Here is a 10,818-nt window from a genome sequence, read left to right as displayed (position 1 = left end):
ATTGTACATCATTTAACATTTGTACCTGTAACACCATTCAACTATTACACGAAAGATATTACATAAAAAAAAAATTACAAAATGTAAACCTGCGATTTATCAACATTTATTAGCTACTATACCAAGGTGGCGGAAGAGGACTTTAATGGCACATATACTGATTGAACGTTTAATTAAATGTTACATATTTTATGATATTGTATCTATCGCGCATTAAATGGTCACATGGCTCCCCTCGAGGCGTTAGTCCTGTCACCTGACCCCAGAGTAAATATCCTTGGTACGCTGATACACGTGGCATGACTCTGGTTCATTCTACTGCATGTGTCCATCTGCGGGTGAAGTTTGTCTACAACAGTTGTTCTTGTTCTCATCCATTGATTTGTAATGGGCGATCTGATGGTGAGGATGGTTAGGGATTTTCCAACTACCCAACTCATTGCCTCTGGTTGCATGGGAGATCATTTGCTAATGGAAAGTTGAGGTCCCGAGCACTTTGCAACGATGTTGGCCTTCGGGTTTTCAGTCGATTCAAAAATTCTTCTACTGTGTGCTAAGGCGTTATCTATCCATCCTTCACAAGGAGGTACCCAGAACCCATACCCTGTATCATTCAGGTTTTCTACACCATTTGAGTTTTGTATTTCCTTAGTGTCTCTTCTAATTTGGTGGTTAATGGATGGCTCTCACCGTCCAGGGATGTTTCGAGGTTTCTTCGATTCTTCGGAAGGTAGATGGTTCCAATGCTGGTTCCTGGAAGGTGAGCATATGAATTTTAGGTATCTCATTACATTTCTTCATGTTTTCTCATTCTAAACCTGACTAAGTGATATTTCTTGCTGTAATGAAGGTGGAATGCCCACAGATGGAACTCTACAGACTCACGTATGGTTTTCGTTCTTTGGATCAATGGATTTTACTTGTTTAAAAGAAAAGCCTTCTTTCTAAAGTTTTTGAGATCGATTGCATATGATTTTGTGGGTAATATTCTATAGCCGCCAAGATCTTTTCATGGTCATGTCCATGCCTCTTGAAGTTTTGTGAACTTATACTCTCCATGGCTATCTACAGGTTGGAAATTACTCACCACTCGTTCACCATGTTTGATTGTTATGATTTAGATGCATTGTGGAAGAACTGTGTTGGCAGAGGGTTTATGTCGAAACTTACCGAGCTCTCCTTGTTTTTATTTGGAAGACTGTATATATATTAAACGTTGCTCCCGGGACACCCGAGCTTGAACTGTTGATATTATTTTAGATTTCTTTGAATTTATAATACTATTTGCTCTTCACAAGACAATGTGTAACTAGGTTTTCTGGTAATACTTATATCTCGAGGTAACTATGAACTCGAGGGTTTTTGTATTTATCTCAAGTTTGGACACATTTAGGCTATTGAGCCCTTTTACTGTGGATTGTTTGGGTTATGCTTTTATTTATAGTTGGATATATGTAATCCATTTATTATTAAGAGGATATGTATGTGGGTTTGGCTCTATTACTAACTTTTCTAGAATAATCGATAGTTTTACTTCAGTTTTTGCTCTAATGTAACTGCTTGACAACATATAAGGATTTTATGTGGATTAGACTTAGTTGTCTCCACTTTGCTTCGTCTATTCAGAATATCTTGTTACAGTTTGACTGAAATGATTATTCTCAATTTATCAGGAGGAATTTTGTCTTAAGAGTTATTTATTTCCTCTGTCATAGTTTAAAAAGAAATGGATTCTTTTAGTTAGTCAAACAAGGATTACCTTTCAAGTTTCAAAGTGCATGATGTAGCTATATCATACAGGAAAAAGAATGCTTCATGTATTTTTTGGATACTTACTATATCATACAGGAAAAAGAATGCTTCATGTATTGTTTGGATACTTACTAGCTTTTATGCATTACTATACAATTATTGTTTGCTCCTTTAGTTGTGAATTCCATTTTGGTTCTATTATAATATAATTATAAGGAACATTTGAAGTATTTTGTCACTATAAGCAAGTAATTTTCTATAATTCAACATCATTCCTTAAATGAAAACTACGTTACTTATCTGCTTAAGACTTGTCAGCATATAATTCGAAATTTGTCTGGAAAGTCTCTCCTCCTAGCCATGAACCCAACAATCACATCCAGACTCTCCCCCGAGCACCTTCTCTCCTTCACAATTAGATTAGATCCAATTATAGTCGGGTACCTTGGGCCTCAGGACTCACTGTCTAGCCTCAAGTCATGTACTCTTCAGACTGTCTTTGAGTGATTTCCCACTGGTTTATACCACCCATCTCTAGGATCCCCTCTATGGACTCTTTCCCCCTTATATATTTCCCTTTCCAGGCAAAGGAGTAATTATTTCTTGGCATCTGTTTCTTTTAACTATTGCAAACAATTTATTTTTTATTAACATGTCTGAACTCCTAATTACTCACTAATTAGGTAACCAATTGTAATTTAGCCTTCCAGCCTCAGTCATTATTGAAAAGTAAAATAAATTAATGCAACGAGATATAAAAATTAACTTAGTAATTACAGTAATTATTTTCTGTAGCATGGGGTTTTACATCTACCCCCCATATGAGGAACACTATCCCTGGTGTGCTTCTAATTTAAGAAAGTAACATTGGATAAGCTTCCCGCATAAATCCCTCCTCTTCCTAGGTGGCCTCATTCGGGCCAAAGTGCTTCCATTGCATTTTAGCCTGGTGATGGCTCGCTTCTGCAAAGTGGTTTCTCTATGATCAAGAATACGAAGAGGTTCTGCGAGAAACTCTCCTTCTGGTTCGACCTAAATATTTTCCTAGCTAATTATATGTTGTGGGTTGTACACATAATTTTTTAGCAATGAAATATGGAAAAAATTGTGGACCTAAATGTGGCTTGGTAGAGCAAGCTTATAGGCTACCAATCCAATCCGTTCCAAGACTTGAATAGGTCCACAGTACTTAGCACAATCCCTCCACTGTAAGGAACGTTTTCGGTGGTTTACTCTTAGATATACATGATCTCCCAGCTGAAATTCTTTGTATTTCCTCTTTTTATCTGCGTACATTTTCTGCCTATCTTGGGCAACCCTTAGATTTTGTCTAACCTTCTTAACAGTCTCCTCCATTTCTGCTAGCATGTCATGACCCAATGATAGCTTATTAACTCGATTATTCCAATCTATGGGAACCCTACACCTTCTTCCGTACAACACCTCAAAGGGGCTCATGCCCAGTGATTCATGATGTCCATTATTATACGCAAATTCCATTAGGTGGAGATAGTCTTCCCACTTATGTGGTTGTTGCATCACAAACATGCATAGCATGTCCTCCAACACTTGATTTACACATTCATTTTTTTCGTCCGTTTGAGGAAGGTAAGTCGTACTAAAATGGATATGGGTATCAAATCCTGAAAAGAGAGTTTTCAATAATGTGGATGTAAATTTTACATCTCTATCAGAAATTACCACCCTAGGTATTCCGTGCAGATGAAAAATTTCCTTCATAAATATGTCTGTGATTTCCACAGTCTTGTAAGTGGATTTCACAGATATAAAGTGAGAAGTTTTGCTCAATTTAATCTACCACCACCATAATTGAGGCGTGTTTCTTCCTAGTGCCATGTAAGCTTATGATGAAGCCTAGTGATATGGTCTCCTATTTCCATTTCAGAATGGGCAATGGTTGCAAAAAACCAATAGGATGTTGATGTTCTACCTTCACCAACTAAAATTCCAAACATTTGGAAAAGTACTCAGTGGCATCCTTCCTTAACCTGAGCCAAAACAACCATTTCTTGATGGTTGAGAATATTTTTTGGTAACTTGGGTGGTGAGCACATGGTTTCCTGTGAAACTGATCCAATATCAATTATTTAACAAAGTTTTGGTTAGGAACATAAATTATGTTCTTGAAGGTAAGGATGTTGTCGAAATTTATTTCAAAATCTGATTTTTCCCCTTTCAATAGAGCTTCCTTTTTTTGCTGCCAAAGAAAAGTGTACTTTGGATCTTTGAGGGATGCTTCCTTTACAATTTCAGGGATGTTTGAGTATACTTGGCTGATTTGGACCTCATAAAGACAATGTACTTTCCTGCTCAATGCATCGGCCACTCGATTTCCCTTCCCTTTAAGATGTTTCATTTCGAAATCAAACTCACTTAAAAATGTTGTCCATCTAGCCCATCAAGCATTTAAGCTAGATTGGTTTAAGAAATTTGTAAGGTTATTAGGACCCGTTAACATCATAAATTTCTTCCCCAACAGGTAGTGTCACCACATTTTGAGTGCATGCACTACCATTTCTAATTCAAGGTCATAAGCAAAATATCGTTGTTCATACTCCTTCAATTTTCGTGATTCGTAAGCAATAACTTTTCCCTCTTGTGTCAGCACCCCGCCAACACCTTATTTTCTTGCATCTGTAAAAATTACGAAAGACTTTTCCAGAATTTCTACCTTTAACATGGGTGCAGTGGTAAGTAGGTGTTTTAGTCTTTCAAAGCTTCGTTGACTTTCGGTTGTCCATTGGAAAGTGCGTCCCTTTTTCTGTAAAGAGGTCATTGGGAAAGATATTTTTGAAAATCCTTTGATGAACCGATGGTAGTACCCAACCAAACCCAGGAATGACCTGATATCAGCAACACTCTTTGGAGCGGTCCATTCCATAATGGTTTTGATGTTCTTTGGGTCCACTGCTATTCCATCTGCTGATATAACGTGACCCAATTATTGAATCTCATCTTCGAAAAACTCACACTTGTTATATTTAGCATATAACTGATTTTCCTGTAGAGTTTGCAACACTATTCTCAGATGTTCTTTATGCTCTTCCTGATTCTTAGAGTATACTAAAATGTCGTCAATGAAAATCAATACAAATTTATCAAGATAGGGCTGGAAAATACTGTGCATCAAACTCATAAAGGTAGCTGGGGTGTTTTTGAGGCCAAATGGAAGCACCACAAACTCGTAATGACCATAATGAGTTCGGAATGCAGTCTTGTAAATGTCATCCTCCTTTATCCTTATTTGGTGGTAGCCAAACCTTAAATCAATTTTTTTAAATACTTTGTTTCCTTGTACTTGATCAAATAAATCATCAATACGTGGCAAGGGATATTTATTTTTGATGGTCAGTTTATTTAACTGACAATAATCAGTGCATAATCTCAAGGTTTTGTCTTTCCTCCGTACAAACAATAAGGGTGCTCCCCAAGGGGACATGCTGGGACGAATGTACTTTTTATCTAGAAGCTCCTGGAGCTGCATTTTGAGTTTTGTTAACTCAGGTATTCTCACGCGATAAAGGGCCATGGTTATAGTGGGTGCACCCAGAATTAGTTTGATGGTGAAATCAATATCACGCTTGGGTGGTAATCTATGAATGGATTCAGGAAATACATCAACAAATTCCTTAATGATAGGAATGTTTTCCAAGGAGGTTAGTTTATTTTTTGGTGTTTGTAAATGCCACCTGAACAAAATATATTTGAGAGCCCTTCCTAATACATCTTCCTAGCTGACTAGCAGTAATAGGACACAGTTTGGTATTTGTCTTGATTCCTTGAAGTTCCTTCCTTTGTCCCGGTTCCATGATAAAAATGATGGTTTTATGCTTTCAATCAACTAGGGACCAACATTTTTCAACCAATCCATCCCAATAAAAATGTCGTATGAACCCAAATGAAGTATATTAAGGTCAACATGAATGGGACAACAATCTATTCTTGCAATTACCCTTCTTTTTTCCCTAGTGGCTAATTGAACTAGCCATGGTTTTGGAACTTACTGCTCTGTTGTTGACAATTTTCTATCACCTTAGGACTAACATAGCTTAAGCTAACATCATGATCAAACAAAATAGAGATAGGTTGTTGTTGTGCTATACAACAACCATCCCCATTTCAAAAATTTTCCTATAAGAGTTTAATAAGAAATGGGTCCCCTTTAGAATATAAATAAAATAAATAAAATGTTTGAAAATAAAATTTTATAATAGGTCATATAAAAATTTTCTTTTAAGGTACTTAGGATCGCAATCACAGCTTGCTAATCTATCGAGCCCATGAAAGTCATTTTAAGAAGGTTCGATCTAACTTGAATTATAATAAAACCTTATCATAAAGCTTTATCGAAGGAAAACAATTATAAAGGGAATATTTCACATTGTGCACATCCTTTATCTTAATGATGGACTTAAAGTGTTCCATTGAGATCCGCCGATGCGATAACTCTATCGGAAATCGCATATCGCTACTCTTTAAGAAACTGTCCCAAGTGTTCCATGGAAAACCTCCGATGCGATAAGCCGATCATAATCACGCATCACTAAAATCATAAGACACATCCCAAAAGCTCCTTTGAAATCTTCCAATGTGATTTCATTATCGTATAGCACGCTTTCGATAAAGGTAAAATATGAAGTATTGTGAACATGTGTGGTTTAAAGTTATAAGTTAATTATAAAGAAAATTTAAACGATTTATCAATTTTAAAGCATGCCGCCTCCCCATGCGAGCTCACCATTGATCGCAATCGCAACCATGCGGAGGAACCATTTAAGCATGGAAATTGTAACTCTCTATTTGCAATATGCGATTATCGCTAATCATCGATTGGGGAGTCACAATATCTATTCTAAAAAGGACCGTTGTAAATTTGTGATGTGACATAACATTACGGCATTAAAGTTTCACGTTGGAAGTTACAGGGAAATCATTAAGGAGCAGTTATGGTTGAATCCTTCAAGTATTTCATCCGTGGTGGCTTAATATATCATAGATCTGTAGCATCTATTACGCTTAATTGATGTTAGTCCCGTGCACTGTGTATTAGCATTTTAACAAGTTTTTCCATTGTTACTTCCTTCTATTTCATTTTGCAGAGCTAATCTGAAATCATCAGTCCAACAAAAATGTCTAAGAAATCTCAAAAAATGAAGGTCCTTGTCATAGGATAAGATGATCCTTGTCATAGCGTAAGATGAACCAGCAAAATTGGTGCCAATAGCTGATACTACCTGTCCAGGCCTTGGCAAGACTTCATGGGAGGGCATATATAATGTAATCGGAGTTGAGGATCCAATTGAAATTGAAGAAGAAGGAGGAACGACTGATTCAAGTGATAAATCAGAAAATACTCTTAAGGATTTAGCGAGCTCCTTCCTCCACAAAATAGTAGCCCGAGCGAAAGTGTTACCATACAATGACCTGATGAGATGGGTAATAGAGAGTATCAACATAACCAACATAGCATTCTTCACAGCCGATGGAACGATGTTGGAGAAATTCAACACAAAAGATGTCAAGAAGATGTATCATTTGCCGGACCCCCTGAAACATTACAACAAGGCATTTTTAGAAGCTTTCGCCAAGGAGAACGAGGTAGAGTTAGATCCTATCAAGAAATGGAGACATTTCCCAAACAAGCATAAGCATGAATCCTTTGCTATGTACTCCGTGGACTCCTTAGCATCTCCCTATTGCTATGTCGGTGCTATGATATGCAGACTCTTTGGAGTCTCTGATTCAGCTAGATTTTCCATAGAAATGGTGCCTCTAATGGAAGCAACAATTAACTCTTTTATCATGGATTGGGCAACCATTTTATCAGATGAAATGGCCAACCAAATCCTTGATTATAGAAGAAATAGGTATGTGACTACCTGGATAGTACCCCCATTCTATATGAGCGCCTACATTATGGATACCATCTCTTTCAATGTTGATTTCCCCATTCTAGGTTGGAAATAGACTCCTCAAGACCCAACTCCTGTTCACCTTTATCATAAGTATTTGTGGAAGGCCCATTATAAAGATCATATATATAGAATTTGCCATGGTTTTGTTTTACCCATCCATTAGGCCATATTCAACAGACCTGCTCCTCGGTTATCCGATGAGGCCAGCATTGACCTAACATCAATCGGCAGTTGGTTCGGTGAAGAAAATTTCACCTATGTCAGACTTTTTGGCAGCATCATAGATCCACATGTTCTCCCATTGTATATTCCTGATAAGCTATTTGGCAAGATAAATAGCTTACGAGATAACAAATAAAGGAATGTCTAGGAACCTCAAAGAGTCCAAGAAACAAATGTGGCCTACATTTCCCCTCCGCTATGGTACTTACTCACTGCGTGATTTCAAACATGCCGAGAAAGAAGCAAAGAAGATAAAAATTCTGAAGTTAGCAGTCATCCTTAAGAGACAGTATGACCCAAATGAAGTGGCTTACAACTTTACCACTCAAGTGAAAATTGCCAAAGTTTAACACAAGAAAGATGACTATGATGACTTGTTCACTTCGGATGAGTTGTTTTCACATGTAAAACATCTAGCAGGGATCAAATTGGGAGTAGGGGAGATAGATAAGTTTTTGCAGTTCAGGACACAGAGGTTACAAACACTACCTCTGGATTTATTGAACACTACCCCTATGGTGCAGCAAGAAGGTCATAGTGAAGAACACACTAATGAAAAGATTCTCGAAAAGGAGCAGACAAATGAAAAGACCAGCAAGATCCTAGATACTGATGTGCATATTGATTCCAACTTAATCAAGGAATGGGAGAAATTCGATTAAGAACCAGGATGACTCCCAAAACATCATTATACCAGAATTTCCCGCATCACAGGAGCCTATTGTTACTAGTATTACAATTGAAGGGGCAGTTGGCACAGTGAACACTCAACATGATATTGAAATAATTGAAGAGAATCCTTCAGAAGATATTGTATTGAAGATAGAGGAATTACCACCCATGGATGTATTCTATAGTCCAAAGCATAGGGTTGTGGTCAAAAGGCAGAGGAAAAAGAGAAAAATTGACTAGGGACCATTCTCAACTCCTCAAGCTAAACCGATGAATGTAGTATGGAAAGACTCAAAAGTCAATCCTTCTGAGGATTTAACTAAGTTATCTCAATATGCAGGTGCCTATACAGCTGCTACAATGGACAAGGCCTCCAAAGTTAGCCAATTGATCAAAGAAAAGGATCTGAAGATCACCCAACTTGAAGAGAAAACGATAGTGGAATAGCAGAAGATCAGTTAGCTTGAGCAATAGCTAGCAGAGCAAAAACAACAGAATGAGCAACTAAAAGAACCGTTAAATCTAGAGAAACAAAAGGTCAATCAACAGGCTCTCTAGAAACAACAAAAGTTGTCTCAAGAACTTAGCAAGCTTCAAGTGGCACTTTAGCAGGAAAAAAAGGCTAAATAAGAACAAATCGCACAACTGCAATTACAGGTAGAGAAATTCAAAGGTTATCCGAAGATTGATGAATTAAAGAAAGAAGCCCTGGAAGTGACTAAAACCTTATCTCAGCAACTGAATATCCTTTGCCATAAAATATCATTGGTTCACCCATTGTGCATCATCACTGCATCACTCCTTGAATAGGCATTTGACACTGGGTTAGAATTTGAAAACGCAGATGATAAGGTAAGAAGATTTCTTTCTTGGAAAAGTACAGAAGAAGGCATGGCTGCTAATCTACAGAAAATCCAAGAATCACACAAAGAAATCTTGTTTATAGAGTGGAAACCACAGTTAATAAAGGTCGAAAGAGCTACTTCTAGAGCTAGGGCTACAATGAATAATGTGATCGAGTTGGTAAATGACAGCTTATATGGAGCTAACTTGATCTCCGATTGCTCCCCAAGAAAGCTCCCAAAGGCAAAAGCGCTAGAAAATCCATGGAGACATGATCTCGCTAGCAGAGAAGAACAAATCAGCAAAGTGAAAAACTTGACTTGGGATGCATTTTGGTTCTTCTTAGTCAAGTTGCACAGCCAGCAGATGGCTACCAAATGCCTTGCCGACGTTGTCAACTGCATGGTTCCCAAGCTTTCAGATGCCATGGACACAAGTCAACTACATTCCAGGCTAAGTCATCCTCCAGAAATTCAGGAAATGCTCTCAATTTGTCAGCTGCAAGTGCAAGAGAAGAAGTAGATACAATGAATTAGTTCAAAGGCTATTGCGGTGTTATTTTCATAAATCAAATACCAGATTTTCATGTTTGCAGTTTCAACAACCCAAAGCGATTTTTATTGACAATTATTTTTTATTTTATTATTTAAACCCTTTCATGTCTTTTAATAAGGGGTCCTGAATTTGTATAAAACTTGACTTGAGAAGTTACACTTTTGTACTATTGAATATATTTTTATCAGTAGTGGATCAAGGTTCTACATTTTTATGAAGAAGCTTTTTCAATACCTACAACTTTGTATCTCCTGGAAGTTTTCTCAAATAAGAAAGTGGAATCGGAGCGTTATTTACATTGGGAAGACTCAAATGCATGTGGTATTTCTATCACTGTTCTTTTGTCTTGTTTCCTTATGTGATGAAGCATTCCTTTTAAGAGTTGCTATTGTTGATATATGTATTCTCTTCAAATAATTCTTTATCATGTCATTTCTGAAGATTTAGAATTTTTATACTTGAAAGATATACATTGTTATAAATGTGATATGTTTTTATAATTACTTTGTTTAATTTCTTAAACAAAGTAATCATTATATATGAATGCATCTTTCTATTGATAAGTAAGCCATCTATATGATTATTTATCTCTTAGGAATAATCTGAAATTTCATTGTTTATAGAATACCCGAGTTAGATAAGTATATTTGTATATTTTTTAGTTATAGGTTAAAACACTTATCATCTTCGTTATACATTATAAAACAATCATCCATCAAATCATACATTACTGGGAAACTAGTCCCATAAAATCCAGTCAGAGCGAGCATACCAAACGAAAAAGGAGCTGTACTAAGGTCCGGACCACGTGGTTATCCCCAATGTTGGTGCTAGGATT

Source organism: Pinus tabuliformis, chromosome 6, assembly GCF_031772625.1.
Source record: "Pinus tabuliformis cultivar Carrire ecotype Pingquan chromosome 6, CPIR1, whole genome shotgun sequence".
NCBI classification, from domain to species: domain Eukaryota; kingdom Viridiplantae; phylum Streptophyta; class Pinopsida; order Pinales; family Pinaceae; genus Pinus; species Pinus tabuliformis.
Note: the sequence above shows the minus strand (reverse complement) of the source record.